The sequence below is a fragment of the Solanum tuberosum genome, unplaced genomic scaffold (genome assembly GCF_000226075.1).
Source record: "Solanum tuberosum cultivar DM 1-3 516 R44 unplaced genomic scaffold, SolTub_3.0 scf00109, whole genome shotgun sequence".
Taxonomy (NCBI): domain Eukaryota; kingdom Viridiplantae; phylum Streptophyta; class Magnoliopsida; order Solanales; family Solanaceae; genus Solanum; species Solanum tuberosum.
The window spans coordinates 564,709-577,943 of NW_006239042.1; positions in this window are offsets into that span (position 1 = coordinate 564,709).

Below are 13,235 nucleotides of genomic sequence, written 5' to 3' on the forward strand. Positions count from 1 at the left end.
ATTCTAAAAATGGACGTGATGGCCCATGTCTATTTCCACCAAGACAAGTCATCCACAACCCAACGAAATGAGAGAAATGCGGATAGTATAGTAAGAATAAAATAGAGGTAGAAAACATAGTCATTCATATATAACCCCAAAACCTGGTTGTGATGTGGGCAAGCCACTAATATTTAAGTGTGGAGTTTAAAGATACAAGTCTCAATGTTTTTATTTCAAAAATAGAACAAAACTTAAAATAAGGAAGAAGGGGCCCGTCGGGATGCCAAGTAGTGACATCTCAAAAGTCCTTTGACAAGCCCAAAAATACGAGAAAAAGAAGTGCAATCACATGGTACCATGCTCGGAAACAACACAAGTATAGAAGTAAGGAGTGAGGACCAACTAACACAGTACTCACTAAGTAACAAAACAAACTAGGCAGAACAAGCTAGAAATCGAGTATTCCTTTAATCCCAACCAAACCTCTTCAAACTACAACCTGCAAAGAAATCATTTCAACCTAACAGTTGAACAATACATAGCTCACAACACTTAATAATCATAGTTCAATAGTTACAATTCAATAAAGAAAACGTATCGAGTATGTTAATCATAAGTTTCACACAGATGAATCACAAGTATCAAGTGCATCAATCACAACTAACAAGTGGAACAATCACAAGTATCAAAATACATTAAATCACAATATTCAAACTCTTGTCGGAAGCATTACCCTTAGGCACAATATCACTAACAAAGGTCGCAAAAGCGAACGATTCATTACAAAAGTGAAAGTCTGGTTAGGGACACCCTTCCCGATTGCGAAGAAGTCTTCGCTAATGCAACCTTTGTGATTGCGAAGACCGCTTCGGGATCACGAGTCTCGTCGAAACTAGAAATAGAGCCAACACTCAAAACATCAAAATAATCCTTGGGATTCATTTAAAACCCTGTACACAAAAACCATACATGAAAGTTGGCTAAAATCGATATTCTGGACTCAATGAATTTATTAAAACACAAATCTGAGGTCTTCTTGACCCGATAATTGTGAAGGTCATGAGAAACTGACATAACACCTAAAAAGGTCAAATCAAGCACGGGCCCTCTAAAAATTTAACCAAGACCTAACTTAGGCCTAAAATTATTCTCTCATACCAACGGAACTCTTAGAATTTTGATCCGAGCATCCGAACCTCAAATGCTAATCAAAGTCAACCCAAAGGCTAAAATCTCGAAAATTTCTAACTTAGGACCTCAAATCCTAGAAAAGACTCTGAATTTGAAACCAAAAACTCTCCCAGAACAATTTCCACAATTTGGAACTGATGGAATCGACTAAATTCCATTTTGACACACAAAACTCTAAAAGACACCAAAAACCACTTTTAAGCAACTTTAGCCCTTCAAACCTAAAACTTATAAAATTTACAACGTTCACTGAAATTTCGAAACCAACTTTCAAAACGTCATTAAAAATAACTCGAGGCCGATATTGGGAGAGGTAAAATAGTAATTTCATGAATATTTCCAAAAATGACCAACCAGATCTTTACATATATACATTGATACTAATAAATATCATGTTTTAATATACCCCACCAATTCATATCCTAAAGGGTAAGTTAGTTATCGTAGTAAGTTTGATGATATATATGTTTGAACTCATGTACAATATGGAAGAAATATACCACCATCAATAGGGAAAATTACTTTCATAATTAACATTTGTTATGGCTAAATTATATATACTCTTATAACCATTGAAAGTGGTATTTTTTATAGGCTCTTTATAATTGTAATTAAGGATATATTAAATACAAATTAGTTATAATTGTATGTATTTTATATATGGTGTGATAACGAAATTTTATAGCCATTGGAAGTAGTGTTAATTTTAGAAGTATGATGGTGAATCTTTGTGTATTTTGGCATATTATGTCACTAATTGTGGGTATGACAATGGATTCACGTCTAATATCACCAAAAGGGTAAGACATTACGTTCTTATCTTGATGATCTATGATAAAAATTAGGTTCATCCCCCATCGAATTATGGTCTAAGACGTATTTATATGGACAAGACATTGAATTTGAGTCTTAATGCATCATATTAATGATAATATGATGATTAAGACAAAATAATGTTCTTTGATTAAAAGTAGTCATGAAACGTATTCCATTGAAATCGCTTTATTTTCCAGAGTGAATATGGTAGTAGTGCATAATCTGTCCAAAATAAGACAAGTGATTCAATAATACACACGAACATGGAATGAGGTACTATGCTCAGATAATTGTCTTCTATTCATGAAGAATGAGAATTTTTATAAATGTTAAAAATATATATTCATTCTCTGAAGTGAATGAGATGTATGCCCACCATGCTAGGCATGGAAAAGGTCATGACCCTTATCGTGGACGTGGTGTCACCAAGAATACCTCTTGACAAACATGTGATATAGAAAAGTTTCATATTTTATTTGTTGACTTGTATTGGAAAATAAATAGTGCAATTGAGGCTTATTCTATGATAAAATCAGAAATTTATTAACTTCAATACTTTTGTACTTTGACATAATCGACCCAGACTTAATAGGTCTATAATTATGCGAAAGATTATAGTAAATCAAAATGGACATCTATTAAAGAGCTTAAAAGTTCTATTAAATAGTGAATTTTCTATACGTCTTGTTATCAGGAAAAGTTAATTATGAGACGATCATCAATGAAAGTTGAGATTCAGTGCCCTGCGTTCTTGAAATGTATACATGGAGTAATTTATGGACATATTCATGCAACTACTTGATTGCTTAGATATTTCATGGTCTTAATATATGCTTCTTCTAGATGTTGTCATGTGTGCCTATTGTCATCTTGCAACTTGACTATTGCAAAACCGTAGGCACAAATAATACGAGTACATGCATAATTTTCCTATAATCAGATAAGTCTTTTCAGTGATGGAATCATGATTCACCTTCGTAAGAGTTAGAGAAATTGAGAAGAAATAGATTTAAAATCTACTCTTGGATTATATATTAAATCTGATATTTTCGCTAATAATAATAATCAAAAATTTACTAAAGCAAAAAGCACATGTCAAGGTAAACTTGAAGTTTACTAGTACAAATGATTTTATCAGTTGGCATGAATGATTTCTTCGTATGAATGATGTGCATATTAAGTATATTCATCATATATAAAAGAACTAAAAATTTTCATAAATTTTATTTGTTCCTTGTTCTCATGAAAAGTCGATTAGATAACTTAATGTTGAGACTAAATCCCTATATTCTGAAAGTATAAAAGGTGGATATGGGCCCATTCACATTTCATGTAATTTTTTTAATTGGATGCATCCATAAGATGATCACATTTGGATTTACCGTCAACCTATAGTTTGACATTCACAAAATTATTTGTGCAAGATAATTGAGTTAAGAGCACAAATTTCAGAATATGTAATCTAGACAACTTATCTGGATATTATTGATAAGTATCCAAGATTATGTGACATTAAATGTCTCAGATAAATCATTGCTTATGAGAACAAAGTTTCATGTGTTGATCTGAAACACAATATTCCATACTAAAGTAATTGTATGCATCATACCAATAAATTATGAACAATTTCTCTCTCAATTGATTTATAGTCAGGGACCAAATAATTTTCATATGATAATTTTGATGTATGGTATAATTATTATATATATCATGATGCACAAAGATGGATTTTCCAAAATTAATTTGGATTTATGTTAGTTTATCTAAAATAAAGGGGGAGATAAGAAGCAACAAAGAGTTTCAAATGCTCCTATTGAATGTCCCTAAAGGGAATGGTCTACTATATGCATGAAGCATGATAGACTAATCGATTCTAAGTAAAATAATCAATGAAAAAAAAGGAGGAGAAAATGACTAAAATAATTATAATGAGAAGGTAATATTCTCTTGAAGAGCCTACGGCATAACACTTTGTGAAACCTCAGGAGAGGGGTAGGAACCTGAAAATAATGAAATCATGAGATATAAATAGGTTATGTTGTATTGTGAACCGATATAAAATAAAATCTTGTTGATGATATCTTTGATACAATAGCCCGCAATATTGTAACACATTATGAGGGTCTAAATTCAACAGTATATAAAAGAATGCTGACATAGAAATATTTATCAAGTAAAAAAGTTTAATGATGAATCTTGATAAGTGTAAAGCTTATTTGATTTGCAGTCTAGGCACTAGAAGATGACATACAATTAATATTAAATGTTGTCACTTGACAATTGATATGAAAATTTCTGAAGAATTCAAAATATAAAACATATGCCAGTTTTTGGAAAACTAGTTTATAATATTCATATGGATTAAATCAATCGAAAATTCCTTCATATTGTTATGCAATTTAATAACTTCAATTGAACTTATTAAGAGTTTCAAAAGGCAATAGAGTAGTTTCTTAAGGAAGTTGAAGTGGGGAACTTGCAGAGTTCTTTGATCTTGAAAGGAGAATTCATAAAAGGACATAGAAGGAATCACATTTCGTCAAAGCTTATTTTTCACACATGAGCTCACAAGAATTGTGATATCAACGTGCAACAAATTTGTCCAAGTAAAGATATGAAAGATTTATTAACCAAGTTTCTACCAACTGTAACTTTCAAGAAGATGGTGTACAATCTTGGAATGAGAAGATTCAAGTCTTTAGATTGATGTTCTCATTAAGGAGAGTCAATACGTGATGCACTCTTTCCCCCCCCAAAGGTTTGTCCCATTAGGTTTTCATTGTAAGGTTTTTAATGAGACATCCAAAGTACATATTATTAGATATGTGTACTCTTTTTCCTTCTCTAGAATTTTTCCCATTGAATTTTCTTATATATGTATACTCCTTTTTCTTCACTAGAATTTTTTCCATTTGATTTTATCTAGTAAGATTTTAACGAGGCTTATAATATATCAATTACACATTCAAGGGGGAGTCATATAAACATATTTATATTATAGTGAATATCTATTTATCAAGATTCTTTAGGAGAAAAGTTTGGAATCCTAGTTAGGAACTAAGATAAATTATCTATAAATAAAGGGGTTTTCCTGCTTTGTAATTCACATGTATGAGTATTTCTCAATCCCTAAATATATTTCAAGAGTAATAAAAAGTTTTCTCTGTTTTCCCTACTATTTTCTTCTTCTTGTTTAATATTATTCCATAACAATATATAGATACTATTTGTTATTTGTCAAATACAATTTAAAATTACAGATGCAATCGTTATAAGCAAATATGGGCTCATATTTTTATAAAAAAAATTAGTTGATGTTACAAAGAGGGAATTCTCCAGCACGGTATTAATTTGTATCACTTTTAAGATGTCAACTAAATTTTAAATATCTCTCTCTCCCTCTCTCTCTCTCTCTCTCTCTCCCCACTATTCTTTCTTCCATTCTCAACGGCTATATTTTCACCTAAGAATCAACAAAAATCAAAGTAAAACTAAAGATTTCATCTTCTTCACCATAAATTTCAATAATGGTCTTTTTGGAAAATGTCTTCAAACCAACTTGATGTTTTCACTTTATTTTTCTTTTTTAAAATTATTTTTATTTGTGGAAATATAAGTAGAATTTTTTTATTGAAACTTACTCATCATAAGAACTATAGAATAATGGCGTCTATTAGATCCAAAATTGTGTGTCAACCAAGTTTTGAGTAGCATACATTAATTAAAACTGTGGCCAAGAATTAAAGATGGAAGAAGAAAAAGTCTTATCTTGGATGATAATTCACGAAATACTAATTCTCAATATAAAAAAAGAAATTAAAGGCGAGAAGACTATGATTTTGAAGATGAATGGGATGTTCCAAAATTAAAAAGAGTCAAGAATGAGAAAAGGTTATCTTCAAACTCGGATAGAATAGAAAAGATACTCAAAAGAAAACTTATCATAATATTTTCTTTAAGTGTATGTTGATACTTTATGATAAAATATATGAATTTGTCATTGAAATGGTATAAATTGGGTACAAAAGTCTATTTTTGAAATTGGACCTACGCATTTACGGTCTTAACACTTTAAGTGTTATCTTAGTTTCCAATGTGCTACTTGGGTATATACATCGTTTTGATTAATATTCTTTTATAATATATTTCTAAATATGTCTTATATATGAATTGTTTATTTTGACGATGAAATGATTGTTCAAAAATGAAAAAGAGTCAGAGTTGAGAATAATGCATTAAACTTATTAGTTTTTTAGCGTATCATCGGATACCTTTATTGAAGGAGTCTAAATTGCAAATGTGGTAAATGTGGTTTCAACGTCTGCTATCTTAAATGTTGGGAAAACCTTTTACAACTGTGTTGTGTTCGGGATGTAGATATCACCTTCAATTCTGGATAATGGGTGCTCATGTATGTCCTCCAAGGAATTCTATTAGGCCAACTTGGGATGGCTCGCTTTTGTTGTGGACACACCATTTTTTGAATCTATCTCAGTGTCTTCCAAGTCTTGTTCATAGGTCTTACGACTATGATCCACCAATATTATTTTGTCAGTATCAATGGATGAAGATGATTTAAACATGCTAATTGAAATAGTGATGTATGAGACCATGGCTAGAAAATTTAACTCATCAAACTTCTTAATTTGAAACGCAAGAAGACACAAATGACCAAAAATCTTGTGATTAAATATCAGTTTATCATGATCAAAAAAATCTTAAGGCGCAATAAGTTCCACAGTCCTATTCCCGATACACAAATCATTTTCATAATTAACATGTGCAAACAAACATTGAACAGTGATAAGTCATATGATATGTCCAAAATAATATAATTGCAAAATAAATACAATAAAAATCCCAAAAACAAGTAATATGAATCAAAAGCATCTAAGATTGGAAATAAATAATGAGGATAGATTAAGATGTTAAATAAAAATAGAAAGACAGTTAGAATAAAGAAAGATGAAAAAGTCTGATGTTGTGTATCAACCAACAACTCACACTAAATCTCGAAGTAGCAACTTCCTAAATACCTCTATGTGCTCCGCTCGTACTCATATCTAGAGATTCCCATAACAATTTAAGAAGTGTAGCATGAATATAAAAATAATGTACATAGTAAGCATCATATATTGATCGATCCTACAGAACATAGGATAAGGATTAGGAGAGAGACCTTATAGAGTTGAACTCTATCACACGACTTAAGAGTAATGAAAGAAGTGGAGTTTCTTAATCATCTAGTAGCATCTCATTCATAATGTGGCGAGCTTTACACTCATGAACAAGACTCTACTGGACATGGCTTATGAGACATTCTAGGATCATTGAAAACCTTTTGCTCTGACTACCAAGTTTGTCACGACCTAGGGGTACCCCCTAGATGTAACATGACGTATAGAACCCCAAAGGACTACATAAAAGCTACTTAGCTCTCAAAACATAAGAAATATAACAATAAGAGTAAAATAATAGTCCAAGTCCAAATCATTCTATAAGGCAAAGCGGAAGTCTAATACACTTGTCTCATCATAGCCATCTAATACTATAGAATGAAATTGGGTCTAGCCGATATATCACGTTCAAAAGAGAAAAGACATGAAATAAAGTGAAACAATAAATTCCGTCCTCGAAGCATGAAGACTTAGGAAAGCTTGGAAATATCTTAAAGCAATCTCTAGCCACGGAACTGAGTACCCTGACTACCTGACCTTACATTTGGGGAAATGTAGGCAAGAGTATGTGTTAGTACAAAACAATTTACCAAGTATGATTGCCATGCATAAAATGTTTAAATCATTCTAAAATGGGACATTTCATTTCATGATATGCAATTGACCAAGCTAAAACATGATATAAAAGAGTTAGAAACATAAGTCATAAATCATGGTCAATGCAAGCTAACTTAATCTTTAAAACGTTTGAACTAATATGCGATACTTCTTGAAGTAACATTAGTTCATTATTACTTGTGGGGAATTAGCCTTAACTAACATAGAGACCATGTGAGCTATAACATGATCCTTGGTTTCTCCCACAGCGAAAAAGGTTGTCCTACTTACCAAAGTAAGTACCATGAACTTGTAGCTTAAGTGGATCCACTAGCTAATTAACCAACGAGGGCACATAGTTAAGGGATAAGGAGATTGCTACTAGAAACCCAACCTCTACTAACGGGGGATCTTCCATCTAATGAGATTGCTTCTATAAACCCGGCCTCTACTATAGGAGATCTTCCATCCAATTATCAATATCCCCTCGGTGCTAGGCATAAATCTCAAATGATAGTAATTTCTTACTTGACCTCATTAATCATGGAAAGGGGTCCTTGGACAAACAAATCCAAGCTAGTTCTAGGAGAACTCTTACTCTTTCATTTAATTATGTGAGAAAGCCTTTCAACCTAAGAATCCTTTCTATGTGATAAAACCTTTCACATCATGTTATTATGTGTTTATGAGAATATCCTTTCACAACACAACATCATCATTGGTACTTTACTTCCAAAGCACCCTTAAAACATTTGCATAGATTTAATAAGAAAATGCATAAGTCCAAAATTTACCTCTTGAGGTTCCAAACCCACTTTAATCATAAATGCTTCGAAAACATGGGTTAGATATGGATTTCATCATAAAATCATGTAAAGCTTGCAATACATGCTTCAGTTTCATAAAACTCTTCCTTGAAGATCAAAATCCCACTTCATATGATTCATAACTTGAAAATATGGGTTCATGGTGAAATCATCATATTTCATCAATTCAAGCATAAGAGATCATAATTCAATCATTTACATCAACAATGAAAAGAACCTATGATAATTGAAGAAAACACTAACTCAATTGGGAAATTCTACCTTTTGAAATAGAGGAATTTGTGAACTCCATGAATGAAAGGTATCCATGGATGACAACTATCATACCTAGAATCCAAAATCTAGCCTTCAATGGAGGAATTCAGATCTTAACTTGAAACCCTAGGTTGAATCTTCTTCTTCTTCAAGTTTCTAGAGAGAGAAATATTTGGAGAGGAGGTTTGGTTATTTTTTTTTAATATGAAAGAATGAAGTGAATGAGTTAATTTGGGGTTGAAAAAGCTTATATAGGGGTCTTACTGAAGGGTAAAACGACATAGTATAGGAACAAATTAATTATGAAAAGACCCAACTGCCCTTTAAAGTAACTAACAGTTGCCCACCGATGGACCCCAGTCGAAGGGCCGGATCTGACCCACGGTCCATCCTGGTAGACCGTGGATGGCCATCATAAAGTCTAATTTCAGGCCTCGAACCATAGACCATAACCACAGACCGTGGTCTGGCATACATTCCGTAGGTCAGGTCGTGGTCCTTAGCCTGCACAACACTTTAGGTAGGCCATTCACGGATCACACCTATGGTCAGTGGTTCCATCCACATGCCGTGGGTACACCTCTTGGTTTGAACCTGAAATATCTCAAAATCTGATCCTTTTCCCTTTTTTAGAAACGGGGTGTTACGGTACGACCCTTCATTCACAAACCAATGGGCAAGCAGAGCGCACAATCCAAATTTTGAAAGATATGTTGAGAGCCTACCGAGACTTCAAGGGAAATTGGGATTACCATTTGCCATTAATTGAGTTTGCATACACTACAACAAAAATAAATTTTAGCGGCAATAATTTAACATATTAAGAAAGGGTGCTAAAGTCTTTACCCCCATTAATTATGTGCCATTAGATCAAATGTCTTTCAAGGCTTTACTTACATACACAAAGAGTGTTAATTGCCACTAAAAGTATATATTTAGTGGCAATTAAGAATTTATTTCCACTAAAGATCATTTTTATTGTATTAAAGTAACAATAGTTATCACTCAAGTATTGATATGGCTCCATTTGAGGCATTTTATGGTACGAGGTGTAGATCTCCTACAGGTTGGTAAGAAGTAGGTGAAGTTGCCTTGATAGGACCAAGTTAGTACATGAGGCTATAGAGAAAGTTTGACTTATAAGAGAAAGGTTAAAAACGGCTCAAAGTCGACAAAAGTCCTATGCTGATGTTAGAAAAAGAGAGCTTGAGTTTAATGTTAATGTTAATGATTGGGTTTACCTTAAAAATTTCACCCACGAACGGTGTAATGAGGTTTGGTAAGAAAGGGAAGCTTTGTCCCCGATATGTAGGCCCATATCAGATTTTATGGAGGAATCAGCTAGTTGAGGGTGCTACTTGGGGGCCCGAGGCTGATGTGATGTCTCGTTATCCTCATCTCTCTCCTTCTACCCCTACTCTATCTTGAGGTATTAAGCTCCTCATGGGTTACTCTTTTGGTGTCATGTGTCTTAGATATTCCCATGATTTCCTCATTTATGCATGTTCATGAAAAAGCTTAAGTTTTGAGAAAATGTGTCGACTTGATTAATTTATACATGTTTATGTGAACTTGAGTATGAGTTGCATATATACTTCATGATATGATGTTTTGAACATGCTTTAGCTTAGAGTTGATGTTTCCTCCTGAAATATGTGCATTTATGTAATTGCATGCATGATGGTCTATTAGATTTAGTTTCTATCTTCCTTATGATGTCTTGAATCTCATTCGAAGACGAATGATCCCAAGGGGGAGATAATGTAACACCTCGGATTTGAGAAAGGGTAAAATTTTAGCTTTTAAGAAATCTGGTGCCATTACCTAAGACGCCATCCATAGCCGATGGAAAAACCCAGGGACCGTAAGTTTGGTCCGTGGTTGGCTAGTCAGTTTTTCCAAAAAATGTCAAGTTTTCTATAATTTTCAACGGTTCACCAGGACGGTGCGTCGTCCAATTCACGAATCATAGGTAGATCTCATAGCTGATCCCCATACATAGAGAAAATTCAGGATCAAAAGTCAAGATCCACGGTCGGGATCAACAAAATGTAGTTGTACCCACGGTCTGTGAATGAGGTCTGTCGATCAAGGCCTCAGAGCCTAGCCTCTGATCGAAACGAAGCCTTAGCAGGACGGTCAGTGGGTTGACCAACAGATCATCAGTCGTTGGTGTCATACGTTATATTTTTAGGGGCTTTTGAGAAATTTCCTAATTATTCTAGCCTAATACTATGTCATTTTACCCTTCACCAAAACCCCTATATAAGTGTTTTAACCCCAAAATTTCTCCAATTGAAATCATTCTCTCAATTTTACAAAAGAAGAGCAAGTTTTCCTCTCAAATATTTCTCTCTAGAAAGCTTGAAGAAGAAGGGTCAAAGATAGGGTTTGCACGTCAAGTCTTCAAATCCTCCATTAAAGTTAAGCAATTGGAATTAAGCTATGATAGTTTTCATTCATAAGTAACACCATTATGCCATCGCAGAATGAGTCCATCCTCTGACAACCTAAGGCAGCCTGTCTAGGGTCAATCAAAGATCGCTAGAGGCTGAACCTAGGGTTACTGATCGAGCTGGAGATGGTCATGAGGGCCAAACAGCGCCATACCTCACTCCCATTTTCGATGCTGATCACCGAACTGTGCAGACGAGCCCGTGTTCCGAGAGATGAGAAGACGCGTGTGGAGGTGAAACTGACCTTCTCTATTGACATCCGGCGTATTGAGGCCCAGTACATGTGAGATGAGGGTGACAAGAGGAGGGTAAAAATGGTGGACACATCCCTATAGGTCGACGTTGATATGTTGCCGACAGAGGCAATCATGCCCTTTTAGGCCAGTGGGCCCTCAGTACATCTGGACCTTTTATTTCTGAGACCCTTAGTACTTCTGCTACACCCCCTACCTCTAGTTCTGTTGTTGCTGCCTCTAGACCCCCTATCACCTTGGCCATGATGTACAATATGGGCTATTTATCCTAATTTGGTGATGTGCGTGCCTCCCGGGTAGAGGTTGTTGTGCCTGGTGGATACAGGGCTATTGATGCGGCCCTAGCTTCTATTAGGGACGAGTTGAGGGAGCACAAATCGATGATTAAGAGCCACAACCTGCCGTTGGATTCCCTTATAGTGAGGGTTGAGAAGTGTGAGAAGAGCCAAGGGGCTACTGTTTTTGTGACTACTTTGAAGGCCGATGTTGTTGGACTACGCGGAGATGTGGAAGAACTGAATTCCACTGATTTATCAATAATGTTTGGGACTATGGATATTCCTGAGATTTCGAGTGCTGATGTTTTGGCTAGTTTTGAGGTTCCTCCGGCTACTACCGGAGATGAGGTTGGGCAAATGATGTTGATGTTAAGTCTGAGGCGGAGACAAATGAGGGGCAGCTCGGTGTTAGAGATGAGGAAATGTACGATGATTTGGCAGACTTAGAGGGTGCAATGGTGGAGACAGATGTGCATGCCTCATTGAGGGACGTGTTTATGGTGGGCTCCAATCGAGCCAATGTTGTTGATATGCCGAGCACAGATGTCCAGACAGAGGGAGTTGATGACATGTATACTTCTCCCAAGGCCTATCCTGGTAGGATGACGTTTCTCCTTGCTCTCTGTTATTTTTAGATTATTTTTATTATCTATTTACATTTGAGGACAACTGTTAGTTTTGTTGGTGGGGTGAGGTATTTCCACACCCACCTCTATTGGGCTGTTTTTGTTTTATGAATATTGTTGTTTTTGGGTTTTGTGAATATTGGATCTGATTTTTGGTTTATATATCTATATGTTGGTTTTTTATCCATATTGGTCCATGGTTTGAATCCAAATGGTTTTGAACCATTTTTCAAAAAAAAATTGCCACCTCTTGTTTTGTGTATGTGGTTGTTCTCTTGCAGTTTCGAGTGTCCGTTTTGGTCAATAGTGATGACTTGAATAGTGCTTTTGTTTGAACAACATATGTGTTCAAATGCGATAGGCAAATTGAGTTACATAAGTCATATGTAAACTAATAGCATCTTATCGTGACTATGCGATTTGTTGAGTGGAACTCTTGTGATGACCATTGCACGTTTGCAAAAATTGTTTAGTCTTTCCTTGATAAATGTGTTGGATGCCATGTGTGGTGACATTGACTTGTAATGGATGCTTGGTTATACCTAGAACGTACCCCAGTGGTCCGATTGGCTAATGTAAGTGAATGCTAGATATGATCTTAGGAAATTTTTGGAGAGTGAGCCAATGCTGTCATTATACCTCTTTATGACAACCTTTAGAGAGTGTGAACCTAGCTTGACACCATTTGAGCCTATCATTTTCTTTGGAAGACCCTTGAGCACAACTGACCACTTTTCTTTCCTAGCTATAATCTTCATGAGACATTGGTTGTTATA